This window comes from Myotis myotis, unplaced genomic scaffold, assembly GCF_014108235.1.
Source record: "Myotis myotis isolate mMyoMyo1 unplaced genomic scaffold, mMyoMyo1.p scaffold_m19_p_3, whole genome shotgun sequence".
NCBI lineage: Eukaryota > Metazoa > Chordata > Mammalia > Chiroptera > Vespertilionidae > Myotis > Myotis myotis.
Window position 1 is genome coordinate 2,526,490 of NW_023416335.1, and position 17,765 is coordinate 2,544,254.

General features: G+C 37.8%; 1 non-coding gene across 1 annotated transcript; it reads left to right on the forward strand.

Annotated features, from left to right (window-relative positions):
• Positions 1-8,501: 8,501 nt before the first annotated feature.
• On the forward strand, positions 8,502-8,627 carry LOC118652298. The gene has a single exon (XR_004966551.1). It is a non-coding gene; the product is annotated as a small nucleolar RNA SNORD22 (small nucleolar RNA).
• The last annotated feature ends 9,138 nt before the right edge of the window (positions 8,628-17,765 follow it).

Below are 17,765 nucleotides of genomic sequence, written 5' to 3' on the forward strand. Positions count from 1 at the left end.
TTGAAGACGTCAGCGCCTCTATCAGAAATGGGCAGATCTATCAGGCAGAAACTCAGTAAGGATATAATTGAACTGAAAACACCATCAATCAACTGGACATAATTGACATCTATAGACTTCATTCAGCAACAGCAGAATATAGTGCATTCTTCTCAAGCTCACATTCAGCGAGATAGCCTACATTCTCAGCCATAAAGTCTAAAGAACGGGAATGGATTTGTAGTCACAGAGAGCAGATTATTGTTTGCATGAGATCAAAAGGCTTGTTGAGGAAGTGATGGATGGGTTCATTATCTTGATCAGTGTGATGTTTCCATGGGTATATACAGTTGTCAAGCTATATCATATTTGTCACTTTAAATATGTGCAATGTATTATAAACCAATTATCTATATATATATAAAAACCCAGCAACCTGAGTTGCGGAACAACCAGAACTACAAGAACGACCAGTGGCTATGATGTGTACTGCAGCAGCCAACCAGCCTGATCTGAGCCCTGATTGCCTCCCCCCACCAATTGGCCCAGCCTCTGATTGGCCCCCAACACCCCTAACCACCCACAGCCCCTTCCCCCTACAGGCCGGTCCCGATGGGCTCCCATCGGGGCTGGCTGGCTGGACCCCACCCATGCATGAATTCATGCATCAGGCCTCTAGTTTCGCAAGAAAATTTTAAAAGATCTATATTCTTCTAAAATGATTGTAATAGTTATCAAAAACAGAACAAAAAGAATTTTTTTAAATTTATACACTACATTGTCTACTTTGTTACAATACAGAAAAAAGTTACCTTGTCTTATTTTTCTACATTCATTTTTAAATACACAAGTTAAAGGAAAGTAATCTCTTTTCAATGGAAAATATTATTTGTTATTAAGACAAAGTAAGGTTTGCCCTAGTCAGTTTGGCTGCGTGGATAGAGCCTTGTCCTATGGACTGAAGGGTCCCAGGTTTGATTTTGGTCAAGGGCACATGCCCAGGTTGTGGGCTCAATCCCCAGAAGGAGGTGTGCAGGAGACAGCCAATCAATGATTCTCTCTCATCATTGATGTTTCTGTCTCTTTATCTCCCTCTCTATTAAATCAATAATAAAATAAAAAAGGACAAAGTCAGGTTCAATATCCTATATAATAAAAGCCTAGGTGGTGTCACATCCTCGCGTAATATCGTCACAAGATGGCCATTACAAGATGGCTGCCACAAGATGGCCGCGTGCACAGCAGACCTGGGGCCCAGTGACCGCTCCGTGTGGTGAGGCCTGGAGGTTCCGTGGTTTGTGCAGAGGAGGCGGGTCCCAGCGGAGAGTGGTGGGTTGTGGCAGGGGAGGCAGTTGTGGGCGATCAGGCCAGCAGGGGAGGGCAATTGTGGATGATCAGGCCAGAAGGGAGGGCAGTTGGGGGTGATTAGGCCAGCAGGGTAGCAGTTAGGGGCAATCAGGCAGGCAGGCAGGTGAGTGGTTAGGAGCCAGCAGTCTTGGATTGTGAGAGGGATGTCTGACTGCCGGTTTAGGCCCAATCCTAAACCGGCAGTTGGACATCCCCCGAGGGGTCCCAGATTGGATAGAATGCAGGCCAGGTTGAGGGAACACCCCCATCCCCCCCGCCCCATGCATGAATTTCATGGACCGGGCCTCTAGTATTATATACAACACAGAAAAAAGAAAAACTTTATATTTAATTTTTAAACTTTGATCTGTAACATATAATGCTTGTTTTATTTTGTTGTTTATATTATAACATTGTGGTTATTTAAAAAAACAAACCCCAGATAGTTTGAATACAGATCTCAAACCTACCACTAAATCTAACGTGTGTTTCCGTATCTATAAATGGAGCAGCGGTTGTACTTACGTGCTTTTTCTGAAGATTGAGTTGATATAGATAACTTAAAGTTTCTGACACGTAATAGCTGCTCAGAAATACCAGTTAGTCTTACTAATATTAGAAAATTTGTTGTCTGATTATTGTTTATTGATGTTTCATTGCTTATATAATTAGTTAAAGGAATTATTCATATTCTGCTAGTCTTCCATATGCCTTACACTTACAGTGGGGCCTTGACTTACGAGTTTAATTCGTTCTGAGACCAAGCTCGTTAAGGAGCTCGTTAACTCAAATTACCCTGTCAACTCAATGCAAAAAATCGGCCTACAGCTGGTATCTCAAAAAACTGGTTAGTTTTTTGGGTAAGTACACTATTCACTTCTATATCTTTGGCATTTTATACATAATCTTTATTAATCTTTTTTTAAGTGAATAAAAACAATAATGTTAATAACTAATGCATCTGTGGCACTTACTCATTGCCAGACACTGATTTACATTTTTACATATATCTACTAATTTAATCTTTCTAATAGTCTTAAGAGTGAAGTGTATTATGATCTTCTCTTTACACAGGAGGCTATTGAGAAATAGGTAGGTTGAGTAAGATGCCCAAGGTCACACAGTGAGTTAATGGACAGGGTTAGTGTTTGATGGACATTTTCACATATCATGACATACTGACATTTCTTGGCCATGAAAATTATAATATGCTCTACCACAGTCTGTCTATTGATCTATACAAATATTTGTTAGTTGTCTATGTCAATATCTCTAGCAATATTTCATTCATTTATCACTTCAAATCCTTAAAGATCAATAACTGTTAATATTCATATATAGAAACGATCTCTTTATCCATGCGCCTCTCTAGCATTTCCACCACATTTGAATATGTTGATAGATATAGGCAGTACGTAAAGACACAAATATCAGCACTACTTTGGCAATGACGAGAGTAGATATTGCACAACCTCCCTCCATCTGTTTCATTTTGTGATGTTGGTATTGGCATAGATCTCAGTTCAGTTTGAATTGTTAATGAGTAAAATACTGGTGTTGAGTCCTAACCGGTTTGGCTCAGTGGATAGAGCGTTGGCCTGTGGACTCAAGGGTCCCAGGTTCGATTCCGGTCAAGGGCATGTACCTTGGTTGCAGGCACATCCCCAGTAGTGAGTGTGCAGGAGGCAGCTGATCGATGTTTCTCTTGCAATGATGTTTCTAACTCTCTATCCCTCTCCCTTCCTCTCTGTAAAAAAACCATCAATAAAATATATTTAAAAAAAATACTGGTGTTGAGGTTGCATCCAGCTTAAAGGAAAAGTATATGGTGCTAAAGGAAATGCATAGCAAGTCCAACATACTATGTGAAACTTATTTCCCATTGCCTATATCATAACCATGTAAGTCAGTGGTTCTCAACCTTCTGGCCCTTTAAATACAGTTCCTTATGTTGTGACCCAACCATAAAATTATTTTCGTTGCTACTTCATAACTTTCATGTTGCTACTGTTATGAATCATAATGTAAATATCTGATATGCAGGATGGTCTTAGGCGACCCCTGTAAAAGGGTCGTTTGACCGCCAAAGGGGTCGCGACCCACAGGTTGAGAACCGCTGAATAAGTGCTCCTCTGAAGTAAAGATAAAACTTTTGTTTAATTCTATGGATTTTTCAAGTGATATCTTTCTTCATTAAAGTTCAACTTGAGAAAAGTTCATTTGAGCTTTGCGTGTCCAGGGAAGATGAGTATGGAACACATCCTGGAAAGAAATGAGGGGCCAGGAATCTCTCTCTGGCTTTTCCCCCTGCTTCTGGTAAGTATAGAAAAAAAAGAGAAGACTTAAAAAAAAAATATATATATATATATATTTGTATTTATTTCAGAGAAGAAAGGAGAGGGAGAGAGAGATAGAAACATCAATGATGAGAGAGAATCATTGATCGGCTGCCTCCTGCACACCCCACACTGGGGATCGAGCCCATAACCCAGGCCTGTGCCCTGACTGGGAATCCAAATGTGACCTATTGGTTCACAGGTCTAGCCTTGCCAGCTGGGCAAAAAAGAGAAGACTTTTAAGAACTGCTCTGTAACTAAAATTTTATCATAAGTCGTTATAACAGATTTTAAATCCTGATTTATTGTCAAGCAAATTTTAAATACAAATTTATGAGCAAAATTACGTTAGTCCTGTTTTCCCAAATGAGCCCCTTGGTGTGCTGCACTGAATTCCAGGGACACTAGGAGATATTTTTAATTTTTGAGAAAAAAGACTGGCATCTTTGAACACCCACAAACTACTACTGTTACTTTTTTTTGTATTTACCTACTTAAGAAGCAGAATCGTTAAGCATTTGTTTTGGTTTAGGGCTGCTGTGAAAAAGTTACTGAATCACGAAGGGCACCAGGAACCGAGGAACTCTGGGAAGGTCTGTCTCCAGCACTCCCTGTGTTTTGCTATCTTGGAACTTGAGCTTCCATGGAAATTAGAGCGCGGATCTCCTTTTAGATTGCCAAACCCGAATCCAGCACGTGTAGAGTGAAAATTCAACCTAAAGCGACAAGGTTTTAACATGCTCTCCCAGTCATCATGCTCTGTCTCCCAAGCAGGTCTGCCTCATTAGAGAAAAAGCAAAAAGAAATTAATTGGTTCTTCCTATAGCCTATCTGTTTATTTTCTGTCAACAAAGGGTAAGAGGTCAGAAATCACTGTTCAGCGTTAACTTGTGCATGTCTTTACCAAAATATCTCCTCCAACTGCTTCCACTGTGTTCCTTGGTGCATCTTCCCCTTTCATCGTTTTCGTTTGTTTTCCCTATACTTTCCTGCCATGCATTTACCCAGATGTTTCCGATTGAACTAATAGATGTTCTTTCAAAGACAAACTATTTTCTCCCAAGATATATTTTCCCATTCAGCACTGCAGAAATAAACTCACCAACTCTGTGACAGAGCATGCAGATGAGAGTAATGGGCCCTGCCAATGAAATTTAAAAATCATCATATTATCAGATCCATCTCTAATTACAAAGATTTCTTCCAAGAACCTAATCCTTCTTAGAGAACTATCATCTGCTCTTGTACTTCCAATAAATCTCCAATGTAGCTTTAGCTGCATGTAATTATGCGACTTCTTAAAGTGTTGGAAACAGAATCCAGATGAATGAGGACTCTTCAAGCCCAGTGCTACAGAGCAGTGTGCTAAGAGGATTCCCTATTGCAACTACCATGACGACCCACATCCATTCATGCTGAATCCAGCTTTGGGAGAGGAGCACTTCGCAGTTCTACTGGCTGCTGTGCTGTGAAGGGGAATCCCAGCACCCTATTGAGCACTAAGTCTTTTTGTTAGTTTGTTTGCTTGTTTGCAAAATAGCTTTAGACTGGCATAATGGCCCTAAGATGTACTGAATTGGACTTTTTGCTTCCCTCTGGAAATGATGAGATTGGGAGAAAAAAACATTATTAGTGTAAAACAAATGAACACAAAACAGAGCCAGGTCTTGTCTGCAATCAAGGATGCACAGGGCTCATTATTGCAGACTGTGAACAGTGTATCCAAGAAGAGATTGCAAAGCTCCTTAGTGAGGCTGTGGAAGTTGTGCTAAGTGAGAATATAAAGAACTAAACAGAGAAAACTGAGAGTGAACATTCTTTGAAGGAGGGACAATATCTGAGCATTTAGCTAATTTTAGAAATTATAATCTAACGATTCAAAGGAATAAATTAGAAAAAAAATAAATTCTATAAATTAGGAAATAAAATATTAAAATAAAAACCCAGTCTAGCCGAAACCGGTTTGGCTCAGTGGATAGAGCGTCGACCTGCGGGCTGAAAGGTCCCAGGTTCGATTCCAGTCAGGGGCATGTGCCTTGGTTGCGGGCACATCCCCAGTGGGGAGTGTGCAGGAGGCAGCTGGTCGATGTTTCTCTCTCATCGATGTTTCTAACTCTCTATCTCTCTCCTTTCCTCTCTGTAAAAACTCAATAAAATATATTAAAAAAAAAAAAACCCAGTCTAACAGTTCACTTATTTCAAAGGTTAAATAAATCAATCCATGCATACTGAAATAAGTGCAAAAATCTCTTCTATTCATATAATGTGCTGCAAATATATATAGTAGTTATATTTGGTGTTAGGGATGGTAGAGGAAATACAGCTTTTACTTTATAATTTGATCTTTACATTCCTCTAACATTTTTAATATATTAATTGTTAATGTCTTACACATTTACAGATCAGTTTGACTATGATTCGTCTGTGTATGCAACTTAAACCTTTTTATATGAAAATTATAATTACATGTGTGTGTTATATGACTTTAGGTCAATAACTAACCCCGATGGACTTTAATTTATTCTTCATTCTCTCTCATTGAAGAGCCAATTTTTATACCAGAAAATCTTGTAAGTACTTAGCAAAATACGTAACACTCAATCAATCTTAGCTATTATTAGCTGACATTGGTTGTTTAATGTGCACTTTTTAAAAAAAATTTTAAATAGATACATTTATACATTCCTCAAGAAAACCCAAAATAGGAGAACTATATCCAAAGATTTGACAATATTTTGCAAAAGAACATGCATTTATACTTTTATGTAGTAAAACTACATCCAGGGTAAATATCTCTATTATATATTCGCACTAATACAATTAGGAATGTGTATTAGGTTATAATATATATATATATATATATATATATATATATATATATATATATATTTGTTATGGCAAAGACTGAAAATAGGCCATATATCCATGTACAACAGGAGATGGGAAAGAGTATACTAGTATAGAGTTGAAAACACTCTATATACTCTTTCCCCAAAAAGCCTGAGTTAACTAGTACAAGTCAAATAGACTAAGGTTTCTTATTTGCAAAGTTAGGAACATACTAGTAAATTAAATCATCCATTTGATAATAATAAATAATTATTGTGCCCTCTCTTATCTTAAAAATAGTATTTCATTTCATTTTGTGCTTTATAATGATCTACCTATACCAGATCCCCTGTTAGAAAATATTTCCAAATACAAGATAATTTTAATTCTTAAAGAAATAGGTTGTCTAAGTAGATTAATTTTCTATATGAAATAATGTTATTTAAAGTACTGATTATTTTAAGTACAGTAACAGAGTATTTAAAATTTATTTGCATAAGTATGGTTAACAATTTTCTATATGTAAGAAAAAACCATGAAAATATACATACCAAATGTTATTACTACTGATTAATTGAAAGATTTAATTGTATTAAAGTTTCAATGTTTTGTGGGGGTTTTATTTGTGTGTTTTTTGTTTGTTTTTTTTTGGTGGAATGATTGGAAGCAACAGGAGGAATAAGCTTTAGGGCATATGACTTAGGGAGGTTTTATTTTTTTCTTTATTGATTAAGGTATTACATATGTGTCCTTATCCCCACATTGCCCCCCAACACCCCTGAAGTCTGTGTCCATTGGTGGTGTTTATATGCACGCATACAAGTCCTTTGGTTGATCTCTCTCCCTTCCCCCCACCCTCCCCTACCTTCTCTCTGAGGTTTGAGCACCTGATCAATGCTTCTCTGTCGCTGGATCTGTTTTTGCTCATCAGTTTATGTTGTTCATATTATTAGCTGACATTGGTTGTTTAATGTGTATTTTATGTACAGTTTGGTGGAAGTTTTGAAGACTTAATACATATGACTAGTGAATCACCATTTTAAGAGAGAAATTATGAGTCATGTATAATGACATGTTTTAATTTATTTCAGCGTCATAATGCCACATGGTGGTCAAGCGAAACAATTTTACAAGAGATCAGATAAATTCACTCAAATATGAGTAGATGAGTCGATTTTTCTCCTTAAAGTAGGGAGTGAATAAATGTGATATATTTATAACAATCTTATATAAGCACTGACATTCATGAATAGGCATTTACATTGGAATTATCATTAATTTTCAATAACAAATTAACAGAAAGAAAGAAATTTAGGTCAAAAATATAAATACATATCATACTGCACTTAAAGTGTTTTGAATAGTTAGTGTGTGTGTGTGTGTGTGTGTGTGTGTATGGGAGGCAAACACATCTAGTGTGTATAGTGGGGAAAACTGAGGTAGAATTATAAACATGTATTGGTTTTTGAAAATGAGGAATTTTGAGAGGGATTACTTAATATATATATGGTTTATCTAGAGAAAGCAACAGGGAATTTTTCAATTCAATATACCTCAACATGCTTCAAGACTCTGTGGACGCATTTAATGTGGAGATAAGGATGTGACCTATGTTCAGCACACATTTTATTTGTAGAGATTTTTCTTTTTCTGATTGGGTAAAGCAGTAGTAATTATTATAGGCTGCTGCTACTTTGCCGGAGTTGACATAGAACTGGATTATAAAGAAATTAGTGTGTTCCAAGCCTGTGGTTGAAATCCCAGTAGCTGTCATCAGATGCATGCTGTGCTGTTTCAGATGCTATAAAGGAGCATGAGGGTTGCATCTTTATCACAATCAGTGATAAATGTGAAATAGGATCATTCAATTATCTTATTTTTTTTCTGGAAATGAACTCTATTCAAATGACTTTAATGTGCATAATCATATATGTCTCTATGTATACATATATATGCAGATGCATAATAATATATGCTAGCTTATGTCTAAATATTAGGGACATACAGAAGTCCCAGTTGGGGGAAACATTCATGTATCTTACCTCTTATCTTATTCCCAGGGCCTGTGAAGGTGAACCCACTGGGGCTGGCTTGGGGAAGGAGGAGAGAAGTTCCAGAAGGAACTGCCTGAGAGATCACGAGTATTTCTACACATGGGAAAGGAGGGAATAAAATCAATTGGCTTTTCTTTTTTTAGGTCTAAAGAAAGAACATGGATAATGGAATCCAACTACGGAGGACATATAAGAAGATCCAATTTCTCACAAAATGGAATTTTCAAATCATTGCTTATACCTCTTACCTGTTCAAACTAGCATACAATCATTTCAACCTTTCTGAATAGAGTTTTATTTTAAGCTAAAAAACCTATTTCATCTCTCCATCTAACTACCTATGAATGGTATATTTTATTAGTTTACCTCACAAGTTTACGATATCCAATTACTTGTGGAACTATTTCAGTTTCACTTGAGACTATTTCTCTAAAATAAGAGTTTTGAATGTCGCAAACTATCCATATCTAATGAAAATTAATGCCAGATACTCATTTACTTTGTCACACCCAATAACACTGGATCTTCCAGCGATTTTTAACTTTTTCTTAAAAGGACACTAAATTAAAGAGTTTGTCGCTAACGTAGTACTGTTGAATCTCATGCTGAAATTAGTGACACAAATTGCTCTAAAACATGCTATAAAAATTACTCCTGTGCCTAAATTGTGTAGAGGAGAGCAGTCTTAGGTTTGAGGAATAAGGATTTCCTATGATTTGTGAGAAAGACAAAAGCAGCAATAAAATCCCAGAAGGAAAAGTCACAGGCACATAGGGCAGGCACCCTATGGGCAGTGGGGGAGCCAGGTTGGAGTGATCTTAAAGGTCTTTCTCCATGGAGATTATGATGACAATAGCTCTCTGTCATATATTGATTTCTAGCATGTCAGTCTCTTGAGTCCTGCAGCCAGGAAAGGAAACAGTTCATGCTATAATTGTTACGATGACAAATATAAATGAAAATGCAGCCCCTTAATAGCTTTTAGAGTGAAATCTTCTTTTTACCTGGTGATTATGAGGTGCACTTTTCTGTAATTTCAGCTCTCACTGATAGCTGAAGGAAGGAAATAAACAAACCGCGTGGTGTGGACAGAGATCAATGAGTCTACCTCACATCCAGCAGTGTTGTGAGGACCATACCTGAGAAAGAGCAGTTTGTTTTCAAAATGCTAATTCTACAACCCACCTATAAGGCACAGACTCAAACACAAAGAGCCAAAGGAGTTTTGATCCAAAGAAGATCGCTGGAGAGTGTGTCACTTATGAGGCCTTGGCAAGCCTCGGTCATCCAGTAAAAGAGATTTTGTCACAAAGATCTAATTTCTAGGAGATCCCTTAATATACAAATAATGTACATAGCTCCTGACTGATGTTAATACCTGTAGTGTTAATTTTAAGCTGATTAAATGAAGCCAGACATTTCAACTAATAAATAGTTTGTGTTTCACCATTTCATTGTGGATAGTAATGATTCAGAAGATGAAATGGTTTCAATCAATGTCTGGATACATTTTTTTCTAGTTGTTTTTTTTTTAGTTGTTACTACTATTATAGCAAAAACAAGTACATTGTTAAGTTCAATTGTTCATAAAAGTCAAACTTGAAGCATACACAGACAGGCATCATCCCTTCCCTTGCACTAACACACAATTAATGAGTAAGTAGAAGAGAATCCACATTTCATCCCAGCCATATTGCCTTTCCCTTGGCAAAAAAGCTATGAGATTAGACTCCAGTAAAGCTACAACTTATTTACTTATTTATTGATTTTGAAGAAGATGGTGAGAAGAGGTGTGTTACCCAGTGGAGATGACACAGCTTTCAGAACACTGAGGTGGGCCCAGCCCCAGCCCTGGCCTCTGTGCCTCAGTGGTTGAGCATCAACCCATGAACCAAGAGGTTCCCGGTTTGATTCCCAGTCAGGATGCATGCCTGGGTTGTGGTTTGATCCCCATGGCATGCAGGAGGCAACCAATTGATGTTTCTCTCTCATTAATGTTTCTATCTCTCTATCCCTGTCCCTTCCTCTCTCTTTAAAAATCTTTTTCTAAAAGAAAAAGCATATTTAAAAAAATAAAGAAAACTGGGGTGGGAAAGAGGTATTGTGAATCAACTCATTAAATCTTGGCTTATTACTCATTTATTTGAGTTATGTAAAACACGTAAACTTCAACCAAGTCAACTCTAAATTGGAGGAATAATGAGTTTGATAAGTCTGATCTATGCTTACCAGATGATATAAATTCTGACTGAAATAGACTCTTTTCTGCACAAAAATGAAGTCTATAATCACAAAACTCTAGGTCATAATCTCCCTAATAATCTTAAAGACCTCAATATTTGATATATTGTATACCATGAAGGAAAGGATTTTCTCTCATTATAACATGAGACAATATAGTTTATCCTTAAAGCTCTTAATTAGATTTTTTTCTGTACTTCTACATTACATTATATGTTAAGAATGATCCACTGTTTTGTGGACGTCTGTGAGATATTTTTAAAGAGATGATCCATCAGTAAATTATAAAAAAATAATATTTCAAAATATATAATTAAAATTGTACTTAGATACCTAAAGCATTTTTTTGAGTCTCCCCCAAAATTTTTATTTGTTAATGTGTTTCCAGTGTTTAGTTATAGGAATTTTGTTTTCCTAGACCAGAAAGAGAATTTTTGATGTTGGAGAATGGCTAACTCTACACCACATCCTGACAGTAAGTATTACATTTAATTAGGGTACCACAAAAATAAACATGTTGATAAGACTACATTTAGAGGGCATTAATTTTGCTGATAAGATAGAACAGGTAGAATAATGGCTCCCCAATGTTGTAAATATCCTAATTCCAAGAACTTCTGGTATATTATGTCACAAGGCAAGGAGGGACAAAGGTTGCAAATGGAATACATTTAGTAATAACTTAACCTTAAGAGATGGAAGGTGCCTGGAGTATCTGAGTGGACCCAGTGGAATCACTAAATACCTTTAAATGTGGGAGGTGGAGGAGGAGGGAGAGCTGGGTGTGGAGTAAGACATCGAGAAGATGAAAAGGAGCCACAGGCAAAGAAGGAGAACAGCCGCTGGCAGCTGGGAAGGCGAGGAAACAGCTTTATCCCCGGAGCCCTCGGATGAAAGGCAGTCCTGCCCACACCTTGATGTTAGCCCAGCGATACCCACTTTGCACTGCTGACCGCCCTGCATGTAAGACAACGGAGGAGTGCCATGTTAAGCACCAAGTCCATGGTGCCATGTTACAGCAGCAACAGAAGGTACTACATGGGCTGGGACTCACCCAGATGCACGAAGCACTTGCTGTGTCTCTTGCTGGGGTGATGGAGGCCCCAACAAAATCCAGACATTTCATTGTTTGGTTCTCGTCCTCTCATCAGCGTCCTCCAATAATAACCTTGTCCTCCACAGATGCCAAAACCCCTGCAGCTGGAGTCTGCTGTGATAGAGGAGCGGTTACAGCGTCGCCTAAGCAAGAAGCTAAAGGACAGCTTGGCAGGGAGCGAGGGGCGTGGGGAGCAGGCTGCTGTCATGTACCTGCCATTGCTCATCATCACCCCAAGAAATGTTTCTGTAAAAAACGACCGACTTGCATTCACTTTAAAAAAAGGAAATTTTTTCTTCCCTGCTACCAGAACCCAGCTGATTTATGAGTTTACAGAAGTGTGGGAAAAGGAAATATTTTTTTCTTTCCACTTGGGATAATTTACAGAAATACAGCGTGCGCGCACACACACACACACACACACACACATACACATACACACACATGCACATACACACATGCACACACACACACACACACACACACACACACACACACACACACGTCTGAAGAGCCCTGGTGCCGGGGAGGTCCTGCAGGTGCATCCCCGTTGTGGTGGGAACAGGCCTGATTTGCGCTGCATGGACTAGTATGAGATGCGTTCAGGTTGCTCCTCTGTCGGACAGAACAGCGTACCGCACAGACACAGGTATAACCTATTTATCTTCAGTCACCTCGGTATCAGATAGAAAACATTCTCGATTTCTATCGTTACAACTTTGGCAAACTTCAAAAATAAATGACTCACTCCACCAGGCCAAACCTCGGTAAAACAATAAGGACAGTATCTAATTTTTAAAAAGAAATAGAATGCATGATGAATTACCATGAAAGAGTGGAACACTGCTCTCATTAAATCCGGAGAGCCAGCTCTGGGACTTGTCAGATTTGACATTTAATGACAATAACTACAATTAATCTTGCATAAAATTTTGCTTAATCCTGTAATACAGAAACTTTATATATTTTTTATCAGCTAATAGCTTATTCTGAAGTGAAAAGAAGGCGTTTGTCAACTAGGTCAAGGGGAGTAAGGAAATTGGAACAGAAAAGCAGACAAAGAATATATACAGAATGAAACCAGTAGATTTTCAACATATTGCAACCCATTTAGAAGGCAACTATCAAATGAGTCTTATTTTGTGTCACTTGTCATTGATGTCTGCCTAATGATATTTTAATGTCAAAGTAATAGATATCTTGCTGTTTTACACATACGCACATACTTACATATATATATATATATATATATATATATATATATATATATATATATAGCTTTAATGCTCTATCAGATCTGTTATTTATGGAATTTTTAGTTTGATGTTAAATTGTAAGGGAGGACGGTAGAAATATATGCCATCATTTATGGCAAAACTGTCTTTAAGAGACATTTTAAATAACAGAACAGAGACTTTCACCTAGGGTTGAACCTGACAAACGGTTTCAAACTTGCAACATTGTTTTCAGAAAACTAGCACCTCCCAAGTAAGTCATAAATGATTACTAATTTAAAACTTTCATTACTAGTGGGCCACTTTGGTTAGTATTAAGGGCAGGTAGATAATTGTTGGGAGTATACCATATATTCCTAACAGTGCACTAACCACAGGCATACGTCTTGATGTATTTTCACAGGTTAGGCAATATTTTATGTGGTGCTTTTAAATTTCTTTTGATTTTCTACAAGGGTTTTGATTTTCTACAAGGGGGGAGGGAGGGGCAATCTACAAAATGTTACATACAATGCCATCGCAACCTTTTGTAATTTAGGGGGGAAAGGATGTTTCTTTTGAATAATGTAAAAATATGGAGTTGGTATAGGCATGCCCCGAGCAAGGTCTGACCCACAAATCTTTTTATATTTTGGCAGCTGTTTGACTCGATATCAGGAAATTGTTGATGGGGAACATAGTAGATACCATACTGAATTTGAAGAAGCACTCAACTTGTGTTTACAAAACGTGACATGTGTACAAAATTTGTCCAAGAAAAGGACTCCAGAAGGGCTCCACAAGCTAGAATTGTGTTGGAGATAGAAAGAACTTCAAGGCTGCCTTGTTCTTTCATGCCTGGTGATGTTGGGAAAGCAGAATTTTAATATTTTCAGAAATGTTATTGTTCGTTGCAGAGCGCCCGAAAATTAAACAGCAAGGAGAAGAAACAGAGCTTACATTTAGAAAATGGAAATAAAACTGTGAATCACATTAATACTTTTCTGATTGTTTTCAAAGCAGCTCCACATTAACTAACCTCCGCTGAATTTGAACAATAGCCCCCCAAACCCCACAAACACATAAAAAATAAATTGCTTTTGTTCTTTTCTTCTAAAAGAGATGACTGGATACAAGTGCATGAATTTAAAGTTTCTCAAAACTAAACCCTCAGTCACACACTCAAATCAACAATTTTGAAAAACAAAATTTATTTCTCTTAACCAGATGGATTCTTTCATAACATAACTATCCGGTTGTCTTACAGTGCAGTGGCCAATGGATAATGACAGCAGCTAAAATCCCATGCGGTTCCCCGGGCCCTCCATTCAGAGACCCTGACCTGGTAAATCTGGGATGGAAATTGGGATTGTGAAGTTGGAACGTACACTCCCAGGGAACTCTGTTGAAACCAATTCAGTCAGTAGCAACTAGTAGGAATAACCCAGAAATACAAGATGTTGCCCATAGATATATTTAGTCAAAAGTTTTTATTACATCATTGTGCAGAGTCATCCCAAATGTATGAAAAGGCACAACCTGTGTTGTGCCTTGTATTAATTCTTCCAACATATCATAGGGTTGTTTAACCCATTATTTTTTGTTGTTGTTTATCCTCACTGGATGACATTTTTCCATTGATTTTTAGAGAGAGTGAGAGGAGGGGAGAGAGAGAGAGAGAGAGAGAGAGAGAGAGAGAGAGAGAGAGAGAGAAAGAGAAAGACATCAATGTGAGAGAGACACATTGATTGGTTACTTTCCTACCTGCCCTGACAGGGGCCAGGTATCAAGCCTGCAACTGAGGTACATGCCCTTGACTGAATCAAACCCGGGACACTTCCATCCAAAGGCTGATGCAAAATTGGCTAGGCCTGTTTAATTCATTATTAATTTAGCTAATGTTCTATATGCATCTGCTCTGAGAAATGAAACACTGAAATCATCTAAATTTACAGAATTAGCATGAAAGAATTTGATTCCCTCATAGATCTGTAAATTATAGCTAAATTTCAACATTAATTATGGCAAATTTTGTGCAAGGTACAGATCTAGGAAGAATGATGAGTAAATGATAAATGATGCACTACCTTTTTATAAAGAAGGTAAAATAAAAATGTAGGATTGTGTGTGTGTGTGTGTGTGTGTGTGTGTGTGTGTGTGTGTGTAAATTATCCTACTTGGTTATAAAAAGCCTCTCTGAAGAGATGATACCAAATTACAACAAAGTAACCTAAAGAATAAAAGTGGTCAAAGCTCATACGTAATAAAATATCATCTTCTGTTACATAACCTTAATTTTTTAGATATTTTCTCTTTACCAGGAAACAGACATGAAGGTAATGCTGCCCCTCCATGCTGTCCCTACAGTGGCTGCACCAATTCACATCCCCACGAACAGCCCACAACGGTTCCCTTTTCTCCACATTCTTGTCAACGCATTTATTTTTTATAGCAGCCATTCCAACAGGGGTGAGGTGATCTCTCATTGTGCTTTTCATTTGCATTACCCTGCTAGCTAGTGGTATTTAAGGTTTTTTCATGTACCTATTGGCCATAGGTATGTTTTCTTTAGAGAAATATCTCTGGCCCATTTTTTAATCAGATTTTTTGATTTTTGCTGTTGAGTTGTGGGAGTTCTCTGTATTCGTTGGGATTAGCCCCTTTCCAGATATGTGAATTGCAATTATTTTCCCCCATTCAATAGATTGCCTTTGTATTTATTGATGGTTTCCTTTGCTGTGCAGAAGGTTTTTAGTTTGATGTAGTCCTGATTGTTTATTTTTAGTTTTGGTGCTTTTGGTTTTAGGTGTCAGCTTCAAAAAAATCCATCGCTAAGACCTATGTCCAGGAGCTTAGCTGTATATTCTGCCAGGAGTTTTATAGTTTCAGGTCTTATGTTCGTTAATCCATTTTGAGTTTATTTCTGCCTATGGCATGATATAGTGGCCCAGATTCATTTCTTTTCCTGCTGCGGTGGCTGTACAGCGTTCCCAGCCATTCGCTGCAGAGCCTGTTCTTTCCCAATTGGATATTGTTGGATCCTTGGTCATAATTTAACTGACCAAATCTGCATGGGTCAGTTCTTGCTCCATTGATCTATGTGTCTGTTGTTCTGCTGACACCACACTATTTTAGCTACTGTAGCTTTGTAATAGAGTTTGAAATCAGGGAGCATGATGCCTCCAGCTTTGTTCTTCTTCCTCAAGATTGCTTTGGCTATTTGGGGTCTGTTATGGCTTCCTATAAATTTTAGGACATTTTTTTCTATTTCTGTGAAAAATACCATTGGTATTATTCTTTAAAATCACCTTAAGTGAAGCTATTTACTTCATTCTTCCAGCCAGATAGAAGCCCCATTGAAATTATCTTGATATTAAATAGTTGTAGCATTTTTTAAAGTTTTTATTGTTGTTGCTTTCTACTTATCTTCTGATATGAGCCTATGAAAGGGAAAGATAATAAGAGTCTGACAGGATTAAACATTTAAAGTTTTAGTGTGTAAGTCCATCAGACTTTAAGATTTCCATAATTTAACATGTATTTCCAAAAGAGCGTCAAAACTATCATGTCCAAACTCTGCTGTCCACATATATGCGGATCTTGAATATAAGTTAAGGAAGTAATGCTATTGGCATAAATGATCAACTCTGAGACGATCCTGATCAAATCAGGTACCCCCAGTGCGTCCCGTAGGCCCTGGCTTGTAATAGATGTTAAATGTGTTTCAGCTTTTCTTTTTTTTTTTTTTTTTTTCCTGAGCAAGTTATTTAAATCACCATTTTACAAACACAAAAACCGGGCTGATGCTAACACAGAACCCCAGCAGCACAATCTATTTTTCTACAGTCCCTGAATGCCAGTAGTTTACTGCTCCTTGGACAGCTTGAGAATTGGAATTTGGAACTAAAACGTTATCCCTGCAATAAGGGTTGGCCAGTGAAGTTTTACAAAGAAATGAGAAATTTGGCTGCTGGTTGTATTCCAATCTTGGAAAGGAGTTTCTCAACAGAGGAGGTTGTGCCCTCGATGTGTTAAGCAGGCTGTCCGCTTAACCCAGAGGTCTATTCAAACAGTTCAATCACATTGTTAGCTGTCAAATGCCATCCAAATACATTAGAGCGCTCCTGTTAAGAGCAGGAAGACCTTGTGTAAGCACCAACTATGTTTATTGAGATGAAAGCTTGGGTCCCAGCTGAGAAGCTGAAATGGACCTAGGTTTAAAAGGATAAGTTCTTAATGTTGTTTTGGATTGTACTGACACCAAATATTGAACAGACAGTGATCTTCAATGCAGAGTTCTTGGCTCAGCAGCTCTAACATTACCTTGAAAATTTGTTGGAAATGCAAATTCTTGCGCCCTACCCAGGCCCTACTCAATCAGAAACTCCAGAGGACACCCAGGAATTTTCTATTCAACAGAGCTTCCAGGTCATTTTGAGTGAAACTAAAGCATAAATCAGATTCCTTCCTTTCCCCAGCAAACAGCTAACCTGGTAGGAGTCTGTAGTCTCCTTGGGGAATTCTTAGAGAAAGATGAACAGTATAAGTTTTGGGCAGTGCAGTGTACAGGAGTCTTTTCTTGAGACCTGGCCTCCTTTTCATTCAGGGGTTCTGGGTCTGTGAACTGATTCTGATCTAGAAATTGATTGATTGAGGGACTGTTACTCAC